Genomic DNA, 25,038 nt, shown 5'->3' with positions numbered 1-25,038 from the left:
ATTTTCCCACTTTTCTCATGCTCTTTAATTCTCCAGATTCCCTTTCACACAGATTTGTTAAAAGTAGCTGTAGGACCTCCTGCCTCAAGGTCACCAGGAAAGTTTGCTAGTAAAATGTAGATTCTGGTGCCCCATGGACCCACTGAATCAGAATCCTTTGAGTGTGGGCCCTAGGAATATGCATTAAATAAGCTTCCTAGATGATTCTGAAGTTGGAGAACCACTAATCTCATGCATAGTTTGCAAAATGGCAGCCCTGCATGCCCTATCTGTTCTAGGTTTATTTTGATTGGCTTTCAGTATTGGCAGTGTGGTTTTAAAATTTGATTTGTTTGCAGACCTTAAGAATTGGGAGTTTAAATACATAAATCCAAGTTTCTGGTTTCTCCTGATGGATCAGAGTATTTTTATAATAATGGGCCCATCTTCCCACATGGTTGACAGCAATCAACTGTACCTGAGTATCTTGTCTCATTTGAATGGGCTATTGTGTTTTTGGATTTGCCACAATCTACCCCTCCTGCATTTCATCCAGGGTGAAGTGTTAGTTGACATATATTTTCCTACATCACTCAATTTTATTACTTGTTTAGAATCCATATATATATATGTGACTTTTGACTCTGGATCCTGAGGTTTAAAACAGAAGAAAATCAAAATAGATGAGACCGGAGGCTAGATGACCGGGGTAGTTATACTAGTAAAGAAAGGAAAAGAGCCTCTGAACTAGGGCAGTGGTACTAGGGATGTGGAAACGTATTTATAAGCCATCAGTTTGGTGATTGACTTGGTGTGGGAATTGGATGGGAGTAGAAAGAATAGGCATGGTGGAATGGGGAGAAGATAAATTTGCTTTTAGATACAGTCACTTTTGGTGAATATGGGACATTATTGAGATATAGCTTGCTATGGAGCAGAGACTATCTCCTGTGTTTGGAGAGGTTGACCCTGGATGGAGCATAAGAGAATCTCCCAGGTGTATGTGCTAATTGAAAAAACTTGCTTTTGAGCTGCTTTTTTTCATGCAAGCAGAAAAAAAAATTCTACAAAAATTGTGCCTATCAGGAATAGACAGAAAATGGTGTATCCCTACCTTAATCTAAGTAGGGCAGAGATACACATGGAATCCCTGGGTGGAGGGCGTGAACCTTTTATCTAAAGGGGCCACAGATTAGCAAAGATTGACATACTGCAGTAAGATATCATGGTGACACAGGGATTTAAGGACAACAACCACTTCTTTCTTGCAAGTGGTAACTTTTTTCTCCCTTTATCTCTTCTGTATTTAAATTTTTGCTCTGTGAATGCTAGAAACATGCTGTATTCTAAAAAGTGTTTGCAAGACTTTTTTCTTTTTTTTTTTATATCTCTAAGAAATTGTTTCTCTTTGGGGACATATTATGTGTGGAGTTTAGTTTCCCAGGATAGCTAGCTCCCTTTTCAAATTCCACTTAATCTACATTGCAGGTGAACTGTTTTATTAATAACATGGGTCGTAGCTGGGAGCAGGTGTGTGCCATGTGACATATGAACAGTGAAGAAAGTTCCTCTTTTTTGGGGCACAGAGCTGACCCTGGGGTATACTTTGAAACTGGGAAATTTTATTTCTGGGATTTCCTAAATCCCTCCTTGCACCTGTTTCCACTTAACGGTGGTGTCCCTTCTTTCAGATAACATTGTTCCCCACCTCTTGTTAGTTGTTATGAAATTACCCATCTCTTCTTCCCAAACTCACCATTCTTGTCATGTAACTTAACTCTTAACTTTGCATTTGTTATATTATTATTACTTTAAAAAATAGTTATTAACATAAGTTAATTATTTGGTAAAATATCCACCAGGTAGTACAGGAAAGCTAACCTTTGGCAGTGAGGGAGAATGTTTGGGAAAGTCCATACTCATAAACAGCCCTGATTTAAGGTTTTCCTCTAGGGATAATTGTCTCTAAGCTGTTTCTACTTTTCTTTGTTTTTTACCTTTGGTAGCTGGGGGATGAACTAGGCCTCATGCATGCTAGGCAGGTGCTCTACCACTGAGCTGCATCCCCAGGCCATGTTTCTGCTTTTCAAGTTTTGGCCTTTATTTACTTATCAGCACATGTGTCAGCCCATCTCTCTCAGAGCTTCTCCTCTCGCTCCCTTTTTTTTTTTTGGGGGTACTGGGGTTTGAACTCAGGGCCTACACCTTGAGCCACTCTACCAGCCCTTTTTTGTGATGGGTATTTTCGAGATAGGGTCTTGTGAACTATTTCCCAGGGCTGGCTTCCAACCTAAATCCCCCTGATCTCTGCCTCCTGAGTAGCTAGGATTACAGGTGTGAGCCACCAGCACCCAACTTCTCTCTCTCTCTCTCTCTCTCTCTCTCTTTTTTTGGTGGGATTGGGATTTGAATTTAGGGCTTTGTGCTTGCAAATGCAGGTGCTCCACCTTTTGATCCACACCTCTGGTCCATTTTGCTCTGGTTATTTTGGATATTGGGTCTTGTCAACTGTTTGCCCAGGCTGGCCTGGAGTCGCAATCCTCTCTATCTCAACCTCCCACATAGCTAAGAGAACAGGTGTGAGCCACCAGTGCTAGGCTCATAGCTTCTCTTTGACTGGCTCCCATGAAAACCAGAGAGCCTTCTGGAGTTGAGAGTGGACAAATGGGAAAGTGCTGACTGTATGGGACTTAAGTTTGGGACTGCCTGTATGGCCTTTTGAGTAAAAGGAGTATTTCATAATGGCTTAAAGACTAATTAACAAAAACATAGCATATTTCTTACCCATAAATGGTGGCACCCAATTTGTAAGCTTAGACAATTTGATCATTGAAGTAAATGATAAATGTCATTAAAGGCCTTGGTTTCTAATACTTTATCAAATACCTGCTTATCTGTTGTCTGTATACCAAAGAGTTGGTTGTATTTGCTCCAAACCTGTATGTGCCAGTTGTAAAGTTGTAATTGCTATTGTAGTTATATGATTGAATTAAGCAGCATGTAAATTGATAAAGGGGTGTGTGTGTGTGTGTGTGTGTGTGTGTGTGTGTGTGTGAGAGAGAGATCTATGAAAATTCAGAAGTCTTTTGGATGAGTTGATAAAATAGCCAAAAGATTGCTAATGAATTAAGTATAGGTGAGGTGACTGAAAGCTTAGGAGAAAACACAAATCACATGGCTTTGCAGGTGTCTCTAGGTTCTCTCTTCTAAAGAAAATGAAGTTGGAGATGGTAGAAAACGCATTAAGGATATGGCTTCTTAAAGGAAGATTGCTCTGAACTCTAGCTGATGAGTTTATATAGAAAGGCCTTTGTTCTACATCAAAAAAATGTAAATGAATGCATATTTCAATGTTGTACATTATAATAAAATGTTGAAGATATTTTTTACTTTTAGTAATTCCTCATTTTAACCAACTTTTAAAAATTCACCACCAACTAGAACTTATCATGTCTGCATAATTCTTTACTGTAAAAGCTCATTTTCTATGCTATGAAATGAAATTTTAGTTAGCACTTCTTTTTTGTTGTTTTTTGGCCATTTTTATGTATAAGGAGACGCTACATACTTTCCAGTCAAACTATTAAATGATCATGGTAGTCAAACAGATTTTATTTTAGTTCTTTATAAGTTGCTGATCACAAATTGTTACTTTATTGCAACATCCTTTCCATGACAGATGAAGGCACTTATTGAATATGGGAATTTTATTTTGTGGAAATGATAAAGTAAGGATTTATTTCAATATATAGTGACGGAGTCCTTGTAATTAAAGATATTTTTTCAAATGTGCTTATCCAGGGAAATATTTTCAGTAACATTTGCACTCCCTCTTAGGTAGTTTTTTTTTTACTTTTTTGGTGGTATTGGGGGTTTGAACTAGGCCTCTCACATGCTTAGCAGGTGCTCTGCCAGTTGAGCCATGCTTCCAAGTTCTTGTTTTTTTTTTTTTTTTTTTGTGATAGGTATTTTCTCATGAACTATTTGCCTAGGCTGGCTTTGAACCTTGATCCTCTTGATCTCTGCCTCCTGAGTAGTTAGTAAGATTACAGGCGGGAGCCACCAGTGCCTGGCTTCTTAGGTAATCTTGAAGGATTCTATATATTTGTACCTTGCCATTCTTTTTTTCTTTTTTTTTGGTGGCACTGGGGTTTGAACTCAGGGCCTCACACTTGCTAGGCAGACACTCTACCTCCTGAGCCAGTCTTCCAACCCTGTACTTTGCTCTTCTTTTTTTTTTTTTTGGCAGTGCTGGAATTTGAACTCAGGGATTCATGCTTGCTAGGCAGGCACTCTACCTCTTGAGACACTCTACCTGCGCCATTCTTAGTCCTTTTTTTTTTAGTAGGATTTTCCTTTGGGAGGTTGCTAAGTAACATTTACAAGTAGAGTTTGATAGAGGGATTCTGCAACCTTTGCCATATCAAAACAGTTGTTTTCAAATGCAGATAACTGTCATTCAGTGAGATTACCTACGTTTATTCAGATTTGGCTCTGCCTTCACAGCAGGAAGAGTAAAGCAATGTTTTGTACATCCATACTCTGTTAAAAAAATAACATATTCAGCCACTGACTGTTTGGGTCTTTGTTTTTGGCAGTCCTGGGATTTGAACTCGGAGCCTTGTACTTGCTAGGCAAGCACTCTAGCCACTCCCCATCCCCCCTTTATATTTTTTTAATGACTACATGTATGATCAAATGATTAGAATTTGGATACCTAAGGACCTACCCACAACACAGTATTCATTGTAAATTGCTACTTCACTCTCTGTATCTGTCAGTCTCTTTGATTCTAGACTTGTATTTATTGCTTTTGATGGATAATGAAGAAATTTCCATTTTTCTTTTGTTACTTTGCATGGATTAATGCTCTGTATTCCAAGGCCTAGTGCTAGTCAATCTTCCGATCATACTTGTAACACCCTTTTATCCCTGCCCCCCCCCCCCGTCGCCATTGGATGAGGGGGAAAGCTAGCAACTGGTTACTGTGGTGATACAGAATGATTAAAAGCCCCTGTGCTACCATGCTAGCATCAGAGATAGCATATGAGGTAGAGCGATATCTCATTTTTAAATTATTTTCTTTCCTTTCTACTTTTTGTGAAGCTGGGTGTGGCTTCACAATCTAGCATTCTAGGGATTGAGGCAGGAGAGGAAGTTCCTAGTTGAGGCCAACCTGGCCTACATAGTGAGACCTTGTCTCAAAAAAAGCCATCCAACTAACTAACCAAACAAAAAAACCTTGCCATTTTTATTTATTTATTTATTGGCATATGTTGGGTGTTTTCAAGATGGGTCTCAGGAACTATTTGCCCAGGCTGGCTTTCAACCATGATCTCCTGATCTGTGTTTCCCAAATAGCTAGGATTACAGGTGTGAGCCACTGGCTCTGTCCTTGCTGTGTTTAAATCTCACAGCTGCTATGTTTGTCTAGATTCCTTTTTTAGATGCAACAGTCTATTCAAATGTCATATATTTGCCAGAATTTTCTGTTCAGGCACCTAATCAAGGCGGACTTTCTATACAAAACCGGTCTGTAGTAAAAATAAGACAAAATGAAAAACCCAGGACTTCTTACTGGATGATGTCTTTCACAAACTAAAGTAATCCTCTGGCTAAATATTGAATTCTTACAATATCAAGCTCTGCTTTATTACCAAGTGGTTAAAAGGTAGACTTGGGTTCTAGTCTTCTATGACTTTGGCCACATCACTTTGGTTCTTTGGTTCTCCTTTGTGTTCCCTGTCTGTCTTCTTTTATATATAGTGTTCTTTCCAATTTTATTTTTTGACCTTTTGAAGCCTTCCAACCATTGTATTACTTTTTAGATGTTTTGTTCACTTTGTTGTTGCTTCTTTTGTGTCTTTAATTTATTTAATTAAAAAAATATTTTTTGCATTGCTAGGGATTGAACCTGGGGCTTTGTGTTTGCTAGGTAAAAGCTCTACCAGTTGAACTGCATCCCCAGCCCCTGAGAATTTTATTTATAATTTGATTTATCCTTTCTTTACAGAACTCTGCTTGTTTGTTTTTTACTTCCTCCTTTTATCTGTTTTTTAAATTTCTTCTAAAGATCTTTGTTTTCATTAAAGTGCTATGCATACATAATTATAATTAGGAGTACAGGATGACTTGTAACAAAAAGTAATTACTCACCAGTGGCACCCCTTCAACTCTTTCAATAGTTTTTTTTTTTTTCCTGGTAGTTTTCTCCTTATCTCTAAATAATATAGTGCTATGTCTTCCTTTATCTTTTTTAGATATTATCTATTGACTTCCTTCTCTGATATAAGACTATTAATCTCACACACCACCTTTCACCACCCCATCCTTATCATCACAAATAGTTAACATGACTTTTAGTTTCTCTGATGTAAGACTATATTTTCTTTGATAAATTATATAATTTATTTGAAACTATGAAAGAACAATAAATGAAATTTACTTAGATTTTTTTCTAAAAGTTTTTCAAGTAGTTCCTTTGTTGGCTTCTTTCTAGTCTGTCTTCCTTCCTTCCTTCCTTTCTTTCTCTCTTTCTCCCTCCCTTTCCTCCTCTCTCTCCTCCTCTTCCCTTTGTCTCCCTCTCTCCCCCTCATTTTCCACCATACTGGGAATAGTTCCTAGAAAATGTAATGTTTTATAAACATTTTAACTATCCCTCTTCTCTACCTTCCCCACTCTTGAATTTACAAAAGGAGAAGAGGAGTCCCAATTTTAAGTATTATCCCCTCTCCTCATGCTATTTTATCCAACTGGTGATTTATCTTCAAATTGGTCTGGCTCCCTATTGTGAGAATGATATGGTGTGTGTGTGTGTGTGTGTGAGTGATGTGTATATATAAGCATTTGTGGACACAGAGCACATCCTAGTACATATTTCTAACTTCATGCATGTGAAAGGAGATGATAGAGGAGATGTGGTCTGAACTTATCTGTGCTTCTTTGTATACCTTCTATTTTTAAAAACATTGCCTTTACCTTGACAGCGTATCTTCCTCAGGTCTTGCAATCAGTGGTCTTTGTAGCAGTGTCATGCTAAATTCCTGCCTCCAGGATTGTATTTTATTTTTTTAAAGTAGACGTTATTATTATTTTTTTACGACAATTTTAGGTTCATTGCAAAATTGAGCACAAAGCACAGTTTCTATATATCCTGTGCCCACACATACCAACAGTCTTCTTTACTATCCACATCCTATACTGGAGTGGGGTATTTGTTACAATGAAGGAACCTGCATTGATAAGCCATTATCACCCAGAGTCCATAATTTATATTAGGTTCATTCTTGGTGTTATACATTCTGTTTGTTTGGAGAAATGTATAATGACACGCACCTACTGGTATAATAGCATACACACTATTTCCTCCTCCACCCTGTTACTTCTGGCAGCACTGATCTTTTTAATGCCTCTATAGTTTTACCTTTTCCAAAATGTCATATAGTTGGAATTTTATAATGTGCAAACTTTCCTGATTTCCTTCTTTTAGTTAGTAATTGCATCTAATATTCCGCCATAACTTTTTTATGGCTTGTTAGCTTATTTTTTCTTAGAGCTACATAATATTCCATTGTCTGAATATACCATAGATTAATTATGTATTCATCTGCTCAAGGACATTTTTTTTGAAAGTGATCTTTTACTAGAGTATCTTAATTGTACATTGTGATATTTCCATACATGCATTCATTGTATTTTGATCACATTCATCCCCTCTATTACTTTTTCTTATTCCTCTCCCCTCTTTAAAACAAATTTTAACAGGTTTTGTTATTCTGTTTTCACTCATTTTTACATATGTCTATCAAGTACTTTGGTCATAGTCACCGTCCCTGTCTTTTTACCCTGCTCCTGGTTTCACTCCCACAAACAGTCCCTCCCCATATTACACTCATGTCATTCTTTTTTCTTTAAGGTCTAGATTGTGCATATGAGGGAGAATGTGATATTTATTTATTTATTTATTTATTTTTTCTTTTATTATTCATATGTGCATGCAAGGCTTGGGTCATTTCTCCCCCCTGCCCCCACCCCCTCCCTTACCACCCACTCCACCCCCTTCCTCTCCCCCCCACTCCCTCAATACCCAGCAGAAACTATTTTGCCCTTATTTCTAATTTTGTTGTAGAGAGAGTATAAGCAATAATAGGAAGGAACAAGGGTTTTTGCTGGTTGAGATAAGGATAGCTATACAGGGCATTGACTCACACTGATTTCCTGTGCGTGTGTGTTACCTTCTAGGTTAATTCTTTTTGATCTAACCTTTTCTCTAGTTCCTGGTCCCCTTTTCCTATTGGCCTCAGTTGCTTTTAAGGTATCTGCTTTAGTTTCTCTGCGTTAAGGGCAACAAATGCTACCTAATTTACCTATCCTCACCCCTCCCTTGTGTGCTCTCGCTTTTATCATGTGCTCAAAGTCCAATCCCATTGTTGTGTTTGCCCTTGATCTAATGCCCACATATGAGGGAGAACATATGATTTTTGGTCTTTTGGGCCAGGCTAACCTCACTCACAATGATGTTCTCCAGTTCAATCCATTTACCAGCAAATGATAACATTTTGTTCTTCATGGCTGCATAAAATTCCATTGTGTATAGATACCACATTTTCTTAATCCATTCGTCAGTGGTGGGGCATCTTGGCTGTTTCCATAACTTGGCTATTGTGAATAGTGCCGCAATAAACATGGGTGTGCAGGTGCCTCTGGAGTAACCTTTGTCACAGTCTTTTGGGTATATCCCCAAGAGTGGTATTGCTGGATCAAATGGTAGATCAATGTCTAGCTTTTTAAGTAGCCTCCAAATTTTTTTCCAGAGTGGTTGTACTAGTTTACATTCCCACAAGCAGTGTAAGAGGGTTCCTTTTTCCCCCCATCCTCGCGAACACCTGTTGTTGGTGGTGTTGCTGGTGATGGCTATTCTAACAGGGGTGAGGTGGAATCTTAGTGTGGTTTTAATTTGCATTTCCTTTATTGCTAGAGATGGTGAGCATTTTTTCATGTGTTTTTTGGGCATTTGAATTTCTTCTTTTGAGAAAGTTCTGTTTAGTTCACTTGCCCATTTCTTTATTGGTTCAATTGTTTTGGGAGAATTTAGTTTTTGAAGTTCCCTGTATATTCTGGTTATCAGTCCTTTGTCTGATGTATAGTTGGCAAATATTTCTCCCACTCTGTGGGTGTTCTCTTCAGTTTAGAGACCATTTCTTTTGATGAACAAAAGCTTTTTAGCTTTATGAGATCCCATTTATCTATGCTATCTCTTAGTTGCTGTGCTGCTGGGGTTTCATTGAGAAAGTTCTTACCTATACCTACTAACTCCAGAGTATTTCCCACTCTTTCCTGTATCAACTTTAGAGTTTGTGGTCTGATATGTGGTGATTCCTGTCATTTAGTTGTCTTAGTTGTTTGAAGGTTTGATTGTGTGTACCTAACTTGATGTTACTCTCTACTGTCTTTCTTTTTCTTTTCCTGTGGTTTGGTGCTGCCTGTCTTTTCATGGTTAAGTTGGGTTTCACTTTCTATGTGCAGAATCCCTTGAAGAATCCTTTGTAGTGGTGGCTTTGTGGTCACATATTGTTTTAGTTTCTGCTTATCATGGAAGACTTTTATTGCTCCATCTATTTTGAATGATAGTTTTGCTGGGTAGAGTATCCTGGGGTTGAAGTTATTTTCATTCAGTGCCCGGAAGATCTCACCCCACGCTCTTCTTGCTTTTAATATTTCTGTTGAGAAGTCTGCTGTTATTTTGATGGGTTTCCCTTTGTATGTTACTTGTTTTTTCTCTCTTACAGCCTTCAATATTCTTTCCTTAGTTTCTGAACTTGTTGTTTTAATGATGATATGTCATGGGGTAGTTCTATTTCGATCTGGTCTGTTTGGTGTCCTGGAGGCCTCTTGCATCTGTATGGGAATATCTTTCTCTAGATTTGGGAAATTTTCCATTATTATTTTGTTGAATATATTACGCATTCCCTTCGCTTGCACCTCTTCTCCTTCTTTGATGCCCATGATGCACACACACACACACACACACACACACACACACAGAACCCCACCAAGTGTCCCAAGTTCAAATGCAATACAGTTTCAGTAAGGTTTTCTGCTTGTAGGTGTAATTCGGTTGTTCTCTCATCAAAGGTAGGGAGAAAAAGAAAAAAAGAGTCTGGAAACAGTTCTGAGAATGGTATCTGCAGCTGTGGCTTGCCTGCCTGCTGCTGTCAGCCTGCTGTTGCTGGAGGCATTGTTTATGCAGATCTCTGGGGTGAGCTTAGCACTCACCTGCCCCGCAGGCTTTGTTTGTTCAGAGTTCTCCTGTGTGAGAGCATCTGCTACAGGCTTTCCCCTTTCTAAGCACTGGGAAAGGTGACACTGCACCCTCGTTGTCAGGCCTGCATGTTTATTTACAGTTCATGTGGGAGGTGGGTCTTTCCCCCTCTCCTGTGAAGTTTTCCTCCCACTGCCACTTTCACAAGCTTTCCTGCTTCTGATCACTGGGCAGTGCTGCTGCTCCTGCCGGCCGCCATGTTTGTTTACAGTTTACGTGGGAAGTGGGTCTTCCCTCCTCTCCTGTGGAGTTTTCCTCCTTCCGCCATTCTCACCAGCTTTCCCGCTCCTGGTTGCTGGGCACACGCCCCCGCTCCCACCAGAGCCTCTCCGGCCTGCCCAGCTTGTTTATTTACAGTCCCGAGAAGGGTTCCCTTCCCCCAATCTTCAGCGCTTAGGGCGGCCCACCCTCTTTGCCACGTGTCTTTATTGCTCTTATTGCTTATTACTTAGTTTCTCTTTTTTCCCTGGGTGGAGGTCAGTCTGTCCAGGGGGCTATGGTGCTCTGGCCCAGGCTTGTCTGTGGGAGTACTGCAGTACCGCGAAGCTCACCTGGTCCGCGTCTTCCCAAGCCATCTGGGCGCTGGTGACTGGCAGCCCGGGGGCCCTTCTTGTTTCTCCGTTTAACGTGAAGTGGAGATTCTCTGCACCGGCTGGAGATGTGGAGGGGTCAAAGTTATGCCTCTTCTCAGTGATTATGCCTGCAAAGTGTGTCTCCGGCGTCTCTCCAAGATTTCACTATAGGAGGCTCGCTTTCTGTTTCCTCCCTCTAGCTGCCATCTTTTGAATCCCCGAGAATGTGATATTTAAATGTATTTCTCAGTTTGGCTTATTTCACTTAACATGATGATTTCCATTTCCATCAGTTTTCTTCTAAATGTAATTTCATTTTTTATGGCTGTGTAATACTCCATCATTTATATGTACCACATTTTCTTTATCCATTTATCGGTTGATGGACACCTGGGGTGTTCCAAAGTTTGGCTATGTGAATAGTGAATAATAGTGTGATAAACATGGGTGTGTAGGTATCTCTATTATATGCAGACCTACATTCTTGAAGGACATCTTATAAATAAAACTAAATATCCATGTGCAGAGATTTTTTTTGTTTGTTTTTAGACAGTCTTGGTCTATAGCCCAGACTTCCAAAGTGGCTATATTGAGGATTTGGCATAAGCTGCTCCTAATTTTTTTTTTAAACTCCACCCTTTCTTAAGATCTCAGTTTAGTAATTTTTCATTAGTTCATTGCTTTAGTCATTTCCTCCCACTACATGCTTTCATAGCACATATATCTCCTTCATGGCACTTAATTGTAAGTTTTTGTGTGTAATTCTTTAATGTCTTTCTTCCTCGTGAGTTTGTAAGTTCTGTAAAAGCATGGACTCATGTTTCTTTGTTTGCTCATCATTTTATCTTAGCATCTAGCACATTGTGTGACAGTTCAGCAAGTATTTATTAAATATCTCATTAAGTGGGTAAATGAATGAGCCAATAAATCAATCAGTAAATTGGATCAATGTTCTCTTTGCCATTGCAGTTGATAATTATGTTTTGATTTGTCAAGTTAATTTTGTTTGAAAAATTCTACCTAGGAGACAGTAGACTAGCTAGACAAAAATTATTCGAAACTTCCTATCAGAAGAGGCTACTGACAGAGGCAAAGCCAATGTGTTGGGGCATACCTCTGTCCAGGACTCTGGAGGCTGAGGCAGGAGGATCACAAGTTCATAGTCAGCCTAGGCTACATAGTGAGTTCCAGGCCAGATTGGCCTGGATAGCAAGACCCTGTCTCAAAGAAAAGAAGAGACTAGACCTAAAAGGTCTCCAAACCCCATGTTTTGTTTGTGTGTACACCTATGTATACATGTTTATGTATATATAAGTATTAAAAATAGTATGTTTTTAAGTGAATTAATTTGTGATGATTATTGTCCTAGGAAAGAAAATACTAGGTAACTCTTCTTTAAAAACTGGTGTTACTAAATTAGGGACAGTTATTGATTTCTCTTAAGTGCCACAAATGGTTAAATAGTGAATTATTTCCAATTCTGTACTTTTAAAAAGTCACTATACTAAAACTTTTCTTGCATTATTGTGGGATAAATGTATATTGCACAGGAAAAAATATATAATTTAAATCTTAGTGAAGACTTACATGTACCTTATTTCTAATAATCATTTGATTACTCTTCAACATCTAGAAAAGGAGTCTAGGGAACAAAGCATTTGTTTAGAGCATTCATTTTTGTGCAACACAATACCCTTGCAGTTGGCAATGAACTTTGGAACAAAGATTTTTCAACTCAGGGCAACAATTATTGACTAATAGTGCAAGCTATTAATGGAGTCAAATCTAGTTGAATGTGACATTCTAGGGACACTTACTGTAATACTTCACTCTTTATTGCTGGATTATATATGCTTCACATGGCTATATTGATTAAACAGAAGATTTATCCTCTGTCATCGTTGGAGTTAAGTAGTCAGAGTTAAGAGGAAGTGGGGCACACATACAAGATGTAATATGACACTTTGCTTCATCTTTATTTCTATTTTAAACTTCAGTGAGTGACCTAGAGTAGAGTATTTGGCAAGAAATTTTACACATAATTAAGAATGAGTTTCTTCATGTTTTATTATTGATGAGAAAGGATTAGTATTTAAGGGAGTGACTACTACCTAGTGTGTACTTAAACATGGCCAATAGTAGGAATGCTATAATAGAAATCATTCCCTAAATACAGCAGCATGAGAATAAGATGCCTCCATTGTCTTCTTTGCTTTTGGCTTAGTATCTTTTTTCTTTGTCTTGTGATATCACAACAAAAACACAACCTAAACCCTTTTCATAAACTTTGAGTACCTCTCTTCTGAACTGGGTCACCCATACAAGTCTTTCAGTGCTTTAGGACATAAAACCTATTTTGGGGACTGAGGCTTGACTCATGAAGCCCTGAGTTCAAACCCAGTACAACCAAAAGCAAAACAAAACAAGACAAAAAACAATACCTATTTTGATATAGTGTTAAAAATTCTCAGATTACAGGTCAATAAATTGAGACTACAAAATAATAAGCCTACAAAAGCTTACGACTATGTTCAATCACTGTCCTTTTAATACAGTAACCCTGGATGATAGGGATTTTGTTTTTATTTTGTTCTGAAGCTACCATTTCTTGAAATACTTTTTGGAATGTTTGGGACCTGTATGTAGAACTAGTTTTATAAGGCACATGAGAAAGCCACTTTCATGTTCACATTGTTTTTGAGTGTAGCATATATTGGAATGCCTGAAGTAGCAGTTAGAATTTACCATTTTTTAATATAAATTAACCCATTTTATTGTAGGCTAGAGGTATCTCAAATGGTGGAGCTTCTACTGGTCTTTCAATTATTTCAGTCTTCAGATGACAGACTTGACTGTGACTGCAGAAGTGGTGTCATAGGTCCAGGCACCAGAAATCACTGTTTTCATGCAGGAACCATAGTGCCAGATTCCCACAGCTCATCTCTTCAACTTGGTTTTGCCACAGAAGGAGCAGGTGTACTTGGCATGTTGCCTGATTTCAGTTTTCTTCATCATTTTCTGTAGGGAGGCACCATAGCAGGTCCTGGATTTACTGAGGATCCCGACCTTCTTGGTGCGTTTGGCCATGTTGCTGTGACCTAACCTCAAGTCAGAGAGGAGAATTTAATATTTTAGAAAGGGAACAGCTGATTTGAAATTGTGTATTCTAGTTATTTTCATGCTTTATAAGTGGAGATGTAGGTTACTAGTATATAGTCTCTTATTTTTTTGGCAGTACTGGGGTTTGATGAACTCAGGGGCTCACACTTGCTAAGCAGGTGCTGTACTACTTGAGCCACTCCACCAGCCCTTTTTGTGTTGGGTACTTTTGAGGTAGAGTCTCTTGAACTATTAGCCTGTGCTGGCCTTGAATCGGGATCCTTCTGATCTCTGCCTCCCAAGTAGCTAGGATTATAGGTGTGAGCCACTGGTGTCTGGTGGTATATAGTCTCATTTTCTTTATTTGTTTATTTAAACACATTTATTTAAATATAGTTGGCATACAATAAATTGCAAATATTTAATGTATATAATTTTCTAGGTTTTGCATATGTGCAAAACCATCTTACAGTCAAGACATTAATATACCTATTGTTTCCAAAGAAGTTATGTTTCTTTGGTAAATCTTCCCATCCCTTTCTTCTCTGTCACTAAACCAGGAATCAATTTGTATTTTTATCAGTTTTCTGTAGAACTGATGTTTAGTAGAATATACCAGTGAAGACATATTTGGATCTTTTTGTCTCTATTGGTTTTATTGGATCTTCTCAAAGACCCAACTTTTGGTTTTATTGACTTTTTTCTATATTATCTATTTTTTGTTGTTTCTTCTGTTTACTTTGGGTTTCTTCTTATTCTGTTTGCCTAAGGTGGCAGCTAAAAGCCCTTTGGTATTTTATAATATAGGCATTTATTGTTCTAAATCTCTCTCCTGGTTAGTGTTTTTGTAGCATCCTTCAAATTCTGAGATGGTATTATTTTATTTTCACTTAATTCAAAACACTTTCACATTTCTCCTTTGCATTCTTCTTTGACCGAAGTGTATTATTTACTTTCCAAAAATTTGGGGATTTTTCCAGAAATCTTTTGGTTTTAATTTCTAATATAATTCTGTTGTGGTCACACAACATACTTCATATAACTTGAATACTTTACATTTATTGAGACTTTATTTTGTGGTAAATGTCCCATGTGCACTTGAGAAGACTATTTATTCTTCTGTTGTTAGATTGAGTGTTGTTTAAGTCTTCCATATTCCTGCTGATTTTCTGTCTCCTTGTTCTATCAATCATAGAGAGAGGCATTGACATCTCTGACTGTAAGTGTGGATTTGTCTGTTTTCTTCTTGCAGTTCTGTTGGTTTCTGCTTCATGTGTTTTGAAATTCTGTTATTATAGGCATACACATTTAGAATTGTTATGTCCTCCTGATTATTTGACTCCTTTATCATTATGAAATGGCCTTTTTTATCCCTGTTAATATTTTTTTGTTGTGAAATCTACTTTGCCTGGTATTAATATAGTCACTCTAATCTTCTTTTGACTACTGTTAGTATTTATCTTCTTCCCTCTTTTACATAACATGTCCTTTTCCCCTTCCTTTGGCTGCTTTTAATATTTTCTTCTTATCACTAGTTTTCAGTAACTTGATTAAGATGTGCTTCTGTGTAGTTTTCTTCACTTTTTTTTTCTTGCAGACTAGGGTTTGAACTCAGGACCTACCCCAGCCCTTTTTTGTGATGGGGTTTTTCAAGATGGGGGTCTCAAGAACTATTTGCCTGGGTTGGCTTCAAACTATAATCCTCCTGATGTCTGCCTCCTTAGTATTTAGGATTATAGGTGTAAGCCACTGGCCCCTGGCTTCTTCACATTTCTTGTGCTGGGCTTCTTTGGGCCTTTTTGGATCAGTGGATTTGTAGTTTTTTTTTTTTTAAACAAATTTGTAAAAATTTTGGCCAGTGTATCTGTAACTTTTTGTTATCCTCCATTCTTTCCATTGGAATTTCAATTGTACATTTATTTTGGTCACTTGGAATTTTCCCTGAAATCCCTGATTATTGTTAGTTTTTATACATTTTTTTCCCTTTTTTCTCTGTGTTTCATTTTGGAAAGTTTCTACAACATATGTCTTCAAGTATACTAGTCTTTCTATCTGCAGTGTCTGTTAATCCTATTCATTTGATTTTCTGTTCAGTGTAATTTTCATCTCTAGAAGTTCAGTTTGCCCCCCACCCCCCTCTGGTCTGTATTATAATATCTAGGACAGTTTTGATGGATTAATTTTCTTTTTTGCTTCCTTATGGGTCATATATTCCTGTTTTTTGCGAGCCTTATAATCTTTGATTGGGTGCCAGATTTTGTGAATTTTACCTTGTTGAGTCTTATGTATTGACTTAGTTCTATAATTATCCTAGAGCTTTGTTCTGAGATGCAGTTAAGTTACTTAACTTGGAAATGGCTTGATCCTTTTGGGTCTTGCTTTTATATTTGTTTGGCTAGGCCAGAGCAAGGGTTAGTCCAGGGCTAATTATTCCTGACCAGTACAGGCAAGAACCTTCTGAGAGCTCTACCCAATACCTCATTAATGATGAGTTTTTCTCAGTCAGGCAAGTAGAGACAGATTTTATTTCTGGCTCTATGTAAGGTGTTCTCTTCCCCAGCCACTTGGATGGTTCTTTACCCATCCTCAGATAGCTTCCTTATGTACATGCACTACTTGGTAGGTTGCTGAATATTTGAAAAGGATTCTGTGCAGATCTCCTGAGTTCTTTCTTTGTGTGGCTCCCTCCTTTCCAGCACTCTTTGTTTTCTGAATTCTAGTAGCGTGGTCTTGGATTCTTCCTTCCAAAGCATGGTGTCCACAAAAGTCTGCCCGGGTTCCTTCGCCCTGAGGCATGGCCTGGAAGCTCTCCAGGCAGTATGGAGGTTGGGGACAATCATGTGGTTCACCTCATTTGTGTGTCATCTTTCAAAGATCACTGTCCTTTGTTGTCTGATGTTGCAGTAATCTGACCATTGTTTGAAATATTTACTTTTTTTTTTTTTTTTTTTAGTTGTTTTGGGCCAGGTAGTAAATCCAAAAGAAGTGGAATTTATAGGCTCCATTTTAAAACAAAACAAAACGAAACAGTTTGACATAGCTAATTAAAATGATTGGGATTTTTAGTATTCTCTCCTACTACTTCTTCCCTCCCTACCTCCTGGGGCACCTGGTCGACTTTGGCTGAAAGTTAACCAAGCCCATATACTTCAGGTATATCTCTTAGATTTAGGTGGAAATTGCCTACTCAATAATTAACTTTAATCTGGCAGTTTCCCTTTATTTTGCTCAGTAGTTATTTGGCAATTCTTTCTTTTTCTGAACTTGGTTTATTAATAAAAACTGCACACATACAGCTTCTTCCAATTTCCAAACAGTTTTTTTTCCTCCTAACTTTTCTCCCTCCGGTCATGTGATAATATCTGTTCCTTTCCTGTTGTTTGTTACAACACCCTTTCTAGCCTTGGTCAAAAAATTCCATCCTTCTGAGCTTACATATCAAAGTCCTTAGCTCAAGTACATAAGAAAGTAGTCTCTCTTTATCCACAGGGAATAGGTTCTAAGATCCCCAGTGGATGCCTGAAACCACAGATAGTACTCAACCCTATACAGACTCTGTTTTTTTTCTCCCTATATATACACATACCTGTGGCAAAGTTCAATTAAAAAAATTAGGTATAGTAAGGGGTTGGCAATAATAAAATACAATGATTATAAAAATGTACTGTAGTACAAGTTATGTGAATGTGGTCTTTCTCTTCAAAGAATTTAGACAAACGTTAATATTTTCAGAATGCAGCTGACCATAACTGAAACTCTGGAGGGCGAAACTGTGTGTGGGGGAGGGGAGCGTGGATTAGTGCATAGTCCAGAAACAGAAAGTGCATTTGTTGCTTACTGACTATTTGATGTTTTATAATTGGCTAGTCAAGTGCTGACTAATGAACGTCTGAATAGGTTTGTGTCAGAAAATAAATTCAACAGATTATTTACACAAGCTAAGTTCATAGGAAATGATCTAGGAGGCATGGTGACCTTTGTGCTCTATAGCTCTTGCTTGAATTTTGAAAGTAAACTATGTAAATGACCTAAGATATCAGGTCTGAAACTTTCATTAGTTTTCAACCAAGGGAAGTAGCAAATATGCTGAAGTGTGTCCATCTGAACTATGCTGGCCACACTGTGCTATACACAGTATTATGTTTGCTATTTACCTTGTTCTTGGCTGGCACAGTGATGTTGTATAAGGTCAGGGGACATTATATAAAAAGGTTTTGTTTAACCTCTGTGTGCTTCAGTTTGCTAATCCAAAATGGGGATAATAATACCTATATTACAGGCTTATTGTGGGGATTAATTATATCAAAGCACTGTGCCTGGCATATAGTACTCAGTAAATCTTAGTGATATTCTCTCTTTAGGTATAGCTTTTCTTTTTTACATTTTAGTATACAAATTATAAATTAGTACCATTCCCTGCTAGATATTTACCTTCACAATTTTTTTTTTTAATGGTACTAGGGTTTGAACTCTGGGCCTCACACTTGCTAGACAGGTGCTCTTACCACTTGAACCACTCTTCCAGCCCCCACCATCACAATTTCGCAATTAGCAGGCAGAGTGACTCCAGTGGTAGAGTGCCTGCATAGCAAGCGTGAGACCCTGAGCTGAGTTCAAACCCCAGTACCACCAAAAAAAAAAAAAAAAAAAAAAAGCCCAAACAAACAACAAAAATAAAACTTCACAGTTTAGCAGAGATTCTTATTCATTCATTCATACCCTTTCTCCTTTCCTCCCTCTGTTCCTGACTCTTCATTTTTCCCTCTCCCTCCTTTCTGTAAAGCTCTCTCCTCTTCCCTCCCTCTTGTCTTACTATTTTTTACTGTATTTATTTGACTTGTTACTCTTTAGCCAGAGCACTATGTGTGACAGGTTCTAAATGGCTAAATCTGTTTTGGGGACTACATTGAAAACATTGACTATATAGAAGGTTGAGTGTGACAAATATGGACTTTTGTGCCAATGGGTCTTAATTTGCTATGAAGTTAACAACATCGGGGCAATCAATATACAGAGGCCATTTCAACCATTTATGTAACACATCCTAAACTATATAAGACCCAGTCCCAACCTCAGGAAATTCATACTCTAGTGGGAAATTATATATTATGATAAATGCTATAATCAAGGTTTGAACTAAGTCCTTGGGCGTAAAAAAAAAAAAAAAAAAAAAAACCCAAAAAACCTTACCAGTTTTGTGGCAGCAACAGATTCTGTAAAGCATATTGTAGCTCAGGAAAGTACCCTACCTTGTCAGCTATTAGTGACTGATGCTATGCTTCATAGCTTTTTGAGTTTTAAAACTGCCACCCTTTCCATATCAGTGAGCAACATGTTCATGTTTAGGTACTGTCTATAGTCTTGAGTCTGCACATAGTCTCATTTTTGCATTTCATGTGTAAGAAAATTCCTGTCTTAGTACATTCTATTATGGTATTAATAAGAGAGAAGAGGTCATTTTCTAGTACCTTCCTAAATTAAATGTTCACTGTTTTAAAGTTAAACTAGGAGGGTGCTTGGGTATAGTTTGTGAAGTTTAAGATATTCCAAGCTCAACAGATACCTGAAAATGGAGAGATGTTTCAACTTGTCGGATCAAATTCATACTTAAGCTCTTGAATGAATTCACTGTAAGTACTCTAGAGGCAGTCTGTATGAAGGGATTTACATCCCAGGATACTTTCTTTTAATGGAAAGAGTAAATCATCTCCTGGTTGCTAGTGAAGATACCCAAAAAGCTTGATGTACAGTGATGTCTTCTCCCTTGTTACTCTCTGAACTGTTAAGCTTAAATGGCCAGTTGTCTCTCTTCTGTCCCCATATGGGCCATTGTGAACACAGCCAACTTTGCTTATAGAATAGGAAGTCCATTTTTTATATCCCAAGTCTGAATGTATATTTTCCACAGAAAGTGTTTCAAAGGAGGATAGAGTTGGAATACTACTAACTGGGGATCTGAATAATCTGAAGGTGTATTATTGGTTAAAAAATATATTTTTTAAGCTAACTTGGGAACTTAACCATCATTTAGAAATTGGGTTGTATAGGAAAATGTAATGAGAAAACTAGTTCCATATGCTGTGTCAAAAACTTCTGTAATATCATAGCTGTTAAATAGGTCATTTTGTTTAGGATAAGTATAACATTATGAATAAATAGAATGGTACTGGAAGAGAAGTGAGTTTAGGAATCGCTTAAAAATCTTGGCTATCATTCTGGTGCTGGTGCATTAATTTGGAGCTAAAACTCATGACAACACTGCAAGGAAGTTCTATAAATGTTTAAGCACATCTATATTTGTATTTCAATGAACTACTGACTATAAATCATTCTGTCAGTTGCATAGTAACATTTAAGTTCAGCCTTCCAAATCCCTAATTGGCCAGACTGTTATAAAACCAAATTACTCAGCAGTGAGAAAAATAGAAACTTCCACAAATGCTATTAAAATAAGTTTACAATTTCTCAAATTTATCCTGCAGAACTCAGATTTTCTCTTTCATCAAAGACCTCTCATACTTACTGAGGTTATTGGAAAGTTTAATATGGTTGAAGTGTTATATGCAGAGATGTAATATATATCTGTCATTGGTTTTCAGGAGCCCCTATGAATGGGCTTGATTTTGCTGGATGGAAGCCTTTGTTGGTATCAGCAAAGACAAAGAATTATAGAAGAGGTTAATAACAACTTCAGATTTTCCTGCTTTATGCAAACAGTTATCTATATATTAATATATAAGCACAGCACTGTTGTTTTAAAGTCTAGGTGAAAAGGGAGAAAAAGGTGAATTTTATAACTCAAAATCTTTAGAATGACAAATTTCAGAGATCTGTAATATTAAAAAAATTTGAACCATGTGCTTTGACCTGTATATGTGTGAGGATCATCATATTAGGTGTTGGGTTACCTGTAATTTTTCAGGAACAGGGACATATAGCCCATTGTTTTTTATTTTGTAAATGATATAGTGATTATATACTACCTACAGTGTTTCAAGAGCTAGGTATAGTTCATTTATTTGCAGTTTTTATTCCCTCTCAAGTATTGGAATACATGAAAAATCAATTGTGAAAAACACAGAATAGAGTAGAAGAAACTGGAGGTCTGTCTGAATAAATACTAATATAATTGTGGCTTTGCCTAAAAATCATAAAAAGTTAAACAAATTACCTATTCCTTATGGTAGTATTTGTAAAACACTGGCATAAATAACATTTTTTTCATGCGGTGTGTTTTCTGTTATTTTGACAGGATTTCTGTTATTATCTTGGAAAGGAATCCCTCAACCAAATCAAGACTAAGTAAGAAAATAAACTATTTAAGGAAAAGCATGGGAGGACAAAGATTTTTGACAGAGTTATTACTACTCAGCCATTTTGGGAAAAATAAAGTTTATACAAGTTAATTTTTTGTTCACACTAAGTTATTTCAAAAAACCCTCTAAGTTTTCTGAAAAACAAAATCATTTTTTGCCTACCATATAATCATATTTTGTTTAAGCTTTTCAATTTTAAATATTTGTTATAATATTTAGTTATCTAAAAGTTCTTCCTTTGGGAGTTCAAAGAAGCTATTTTGCTTTCCGTGGGGAGAGTGTTGTCTGCTTGTAGTTTGGAAACCATTTTTTATGAGTTGTATCTTTGCATCTGTGTTTCAAGAGCTAAAAACTGCTATACAAATCAATTAGACATGACTCATTCCAGAATTAGGGATTGTTAGCAAATTCAGGAATATTGGTTAGAAGTACTGATAGTGAAACAACTTAAATTGTTGGTTGGCTTTTATGTATCTTTTTTTCCCTATAAAAAGTATGCTATAATAATACTGTATTCACATTTCAGGTATAATTTTCAGTTTTATGTGATTTATACTCTTGAATTTTTAAAGGAGTAAATCATGTTGTTTTGTCAGATTAATTTTGCAGCTACATCAGAAAACTAAATGATGTGGTTATTTATAAAAGCTACTTGAAGAGATATGTGGCAAGTCATTGTGAGGTGAAGTATCTCCAGAGTGATAATCATAGCCATTTAGAAGTTATTTGTGTGTTGTAAAGATAGTAATCACAACAACGTATATTTAAATTAGTCTATTTAATACAAACAACAATCATATGTCTGGGTACATTGCTTCGATAAGAAGTATAATTTTAAACAAAATTACATATACTGCCTTCTCTGTTCCTGTTGCTGCCATCCTGTTCTGAGCTCTTAGTAGCTCACAACTGGATCATGCTCTCATGCTCTCTTTCTGTTTATCTCCTCCTCCCAGCTCCAGTTCCATTAATTATCACAGGTTTAAGTGCAAAAACAAGAGGACACAGTGGGGACCAAGAAAGACCAGGAGTGGTGGTGCACATCTGTAATCCCAGCACTCCTGAGGCTGAGGCAGGAGGATCTTGAGTTTGAGACCTAGTTTGGGCTACACAGTGAGATCTGTCTCAAATAAACAGATCCACCCCCCAACACACACGCGCGCGCGCGCGCACACACACACACACACACGCATGCGCACACACACAGAGAGAGAGAGAGAGAGAGAGAGAGAGAGAGAGAGAGAGAGAGAGAGAGAGAGGGAGGGAGGGAGAGGGAGAGAGGGAGAGGGAGGGAGAGAGGGAGAGAGGACCCCTCCCTAGTCCTTACTACATTTGACTTTACAGTATAGCAGGGAGGTCAATATTGACAGGTATTTGTAACTTCAAATTGGAATGCGTTGCAGAGGGGGAAGTGCAGGAACCATGGGAGACTGTAATAGGAGAACTATAACCTTAGTTGAAGAGCAGGAAAAGTAGTTGAAGAAGAAAGGAAGGTATGGTGGGATGGGTTGAGGTGAGCACTTGGTAAAGCTCAGATTGAAAAAGAGCTGGAACTCTAACCAGCATTGTTATACTGATAAATACTCTTGAGAATAGATTTTAGAATGTAGATAGAGGTTTTAGAGCTTGGAGTCTGGTCAGACATACATGCTAATTAAAATAGCATTTCCCTAAATCTGATTATTGTAGGATTTAAATGAGGCTACATGTATAAACATTTTAGCATAGTACTGCACTTAATAAATGCTCAGTAAACGGTAGCTGTTTTTAGGTAGAATAGACCAAACTTGCTGATCTCTGCAAGCCTTCCCTTAAGCCTCCAGTCAGTTCTGAATATTATAGGTCCACAACTCTTCAGAAATTCTAAGTCTGGATACAGACTTTAATAATTTGGCCATAAACCATGACCTATTTGAAGCTGGGTATAGTCTTTATCCTGTTTTGTGGAATGTTTCACAGCTAAACTTGAATGCATTTGAATTAGTGTGCTATTCCAGCTCTTGCTGGGTATGTTTTGTAATATATGGTTACACAGATTATATTCCTTTCTAAAACATGAAACATCCTGAATTCTAAAACACATCTGGCTTCAGAGTTTCAGGTACAGATTATGGACCTGTACCACCCAAAGTCAGCTTTCTAAAACCCCTTGCCTGTCTGTGAATCAGGCTTGCTAGGCAGATGCTCTACCACTTGAGCCATGCCTCCAGCTGAACCACTGTTTGTCTAATGCCAGATGTTTTCCAGACTTTGTCCTGCCTTTAATCTGACCCCAAACTATATATTCAAATTGAATACCTTTCTTATTGAACCCTTTGTTTCATAAGGCTACCCCCATCAGCTTCCCTGAAGTAAAATGTTAATGCTGCTCCTTTTGTTTCACTTCCCTCTTTGCATTTTTCTGGCTATTTCTATCCAACAGTTTGGGCACAATTCTTACATAGTTTTTCAGTGATTCTTACTGTACTTAAATGAATTTATTCACCAAACATTTGAGTAGGTATTATGTGCCAGCTTTTGTTCTAAGTGTCAGATCAGAAAGTGAGTAAGACTGTTAAGATCTCTGCTGTGAGGAAACTTGTTTTCTAGAAACTAGAGTACAAACAAGTAAATAGTGGTTCAGATAGTGGTTAATGCTGTGAAGATAGTAAGACCTGACAATGTGATAAGGCCCAGGGAGGAGGAGAAGCTACATATCTTAGAACCTCATAGTTTAGCATTTAATTATCTACCTGTTTTTATGTGGTTAGTTTCCACTCCTTGATTAGATCCCTTAAGGGGGAAGAATCATACTTTACAAGTCTGTGCCATTTAAGTGGTGACTATATAGTGAATAATTGATTACTATTTGGTTGATTCATTCTTTTTTTTTTTTGAAAAGGTAAAATTTTATTTATTAAATATCAAGCTCCATTTGACTAACTCATTGTTCTAAGGGTACCTGTACAAAGTACTCCTGGGTTTTGAAATATTTGTATTTACTTAAGGCTAGCTTTTTCATTCCTCTTGTTTTTTATTCATGTGCAAACATTTTTTCCCCACATTTGAAATAGTTTAGTACAAAGTAAACAACATTACTTCTATACCTACAAAAGAAGCTCCTAGTCTTAAAAAGCTGGATTATTCCTGCAGTTGTGTTTGCTTAATTCAGGTACTAAGCAACTTCCTCCAGTTCATTAGTGTGAACTTTTTTTAAGTGATAAAGATACATTTCCAGAACCATTTGCCCTTATCCTGAAGTATATTATGCCTGCTAATAGAACACTGCTGGATTCCCATATGAGAGTCACCTCTCCTGGCATTCAGTTCATTTAATATTGAGCATATCTTGTTAGATAACAAAACTAATTTTTTGTTAGATTAGCAAAACTAATCCAGTGAAGTAGCAGGCTTGCTTCATGAAGAAAATTTAAGCCCAGTACTGTGATGTCATATTCGATCTCTTGTACATAAACATTTTGTAAGTAATTAAATAAAATAATTAAAATAAATTAAAGGGTATTTTGAGAAGAAATCCTAAAAGGGATTTTTTTCTTGTCATAAAAAAGAGCAGAAAGGTTTTTGGTTTGTAATTGCAAAGACCTTTGGTGGGTTTAGATTTGAGGCTTTGATTTGACAGTACTTCTGAGAAGGTGTGCTTACAGTTACAAGTATTGCTCTACTAAGATGATGAAATGGACAGTCCCAGATGTTAACAATAGCAAAGGAAGGTAGAGAATTGGAACTTAGTGTCTGTAACCTCATCTTCCCA

At 37.3% G+C, this 25,038-nt stretch overlaps 1 protein-coding gene and 1 pseudogene across 4 annotated transcripts in view; one reads left to right on the top strand and one right to left on the bottom strand.

Moving 5' to 3' along the window:
- The window catches only part of Diaph2 (diaphanous related formin 2), an 879,521-nt gene that overhangs the window by 20,382 nt on the left and 834,101 nt on the right, over positions 1-25,038 (top strand). The window contains exon 1 of one of the 4 annotated variants that reach the window (XM_074062669.1): positions 21,250-21,273. The exons of the other annotated variants lie outside the window; for them this stretch is intronic. The gene's annotated coding sequence lies outside the window, so the exon portion shown is untranslated. Of the gene's footprint in view, positions 1-21,249; positions 21,274-25,038 lie in introns of those variants that run through there. 4 annotated transcript variants of the gene reach the window in all.
- Positions 13,681-13,959, bottom strand: LOC109675545 (large ribosomal subunit protein eL43-like; annotated as a pseudogene).

The sequence above is a fragment of the Castor canadensis genome, chromosome X (assembly GCF_047511655.1).
Source record: "Castor canadensis chromosome X, mCasCan1.hap1v2, whole genome shotgun sequence".
Taxonomy (NCBI): domain Eukaryota; kingdom Metazoa; phylum Chordata; class Mammalia; order Rodentia; family Castoridae; genus Castor; species Castor canadensis.
The sequence above is the reverse complement of the archived record's forward strand: the minus strand, read 5'-3'. Positions and strand labels throughout refer to the sequence as shown.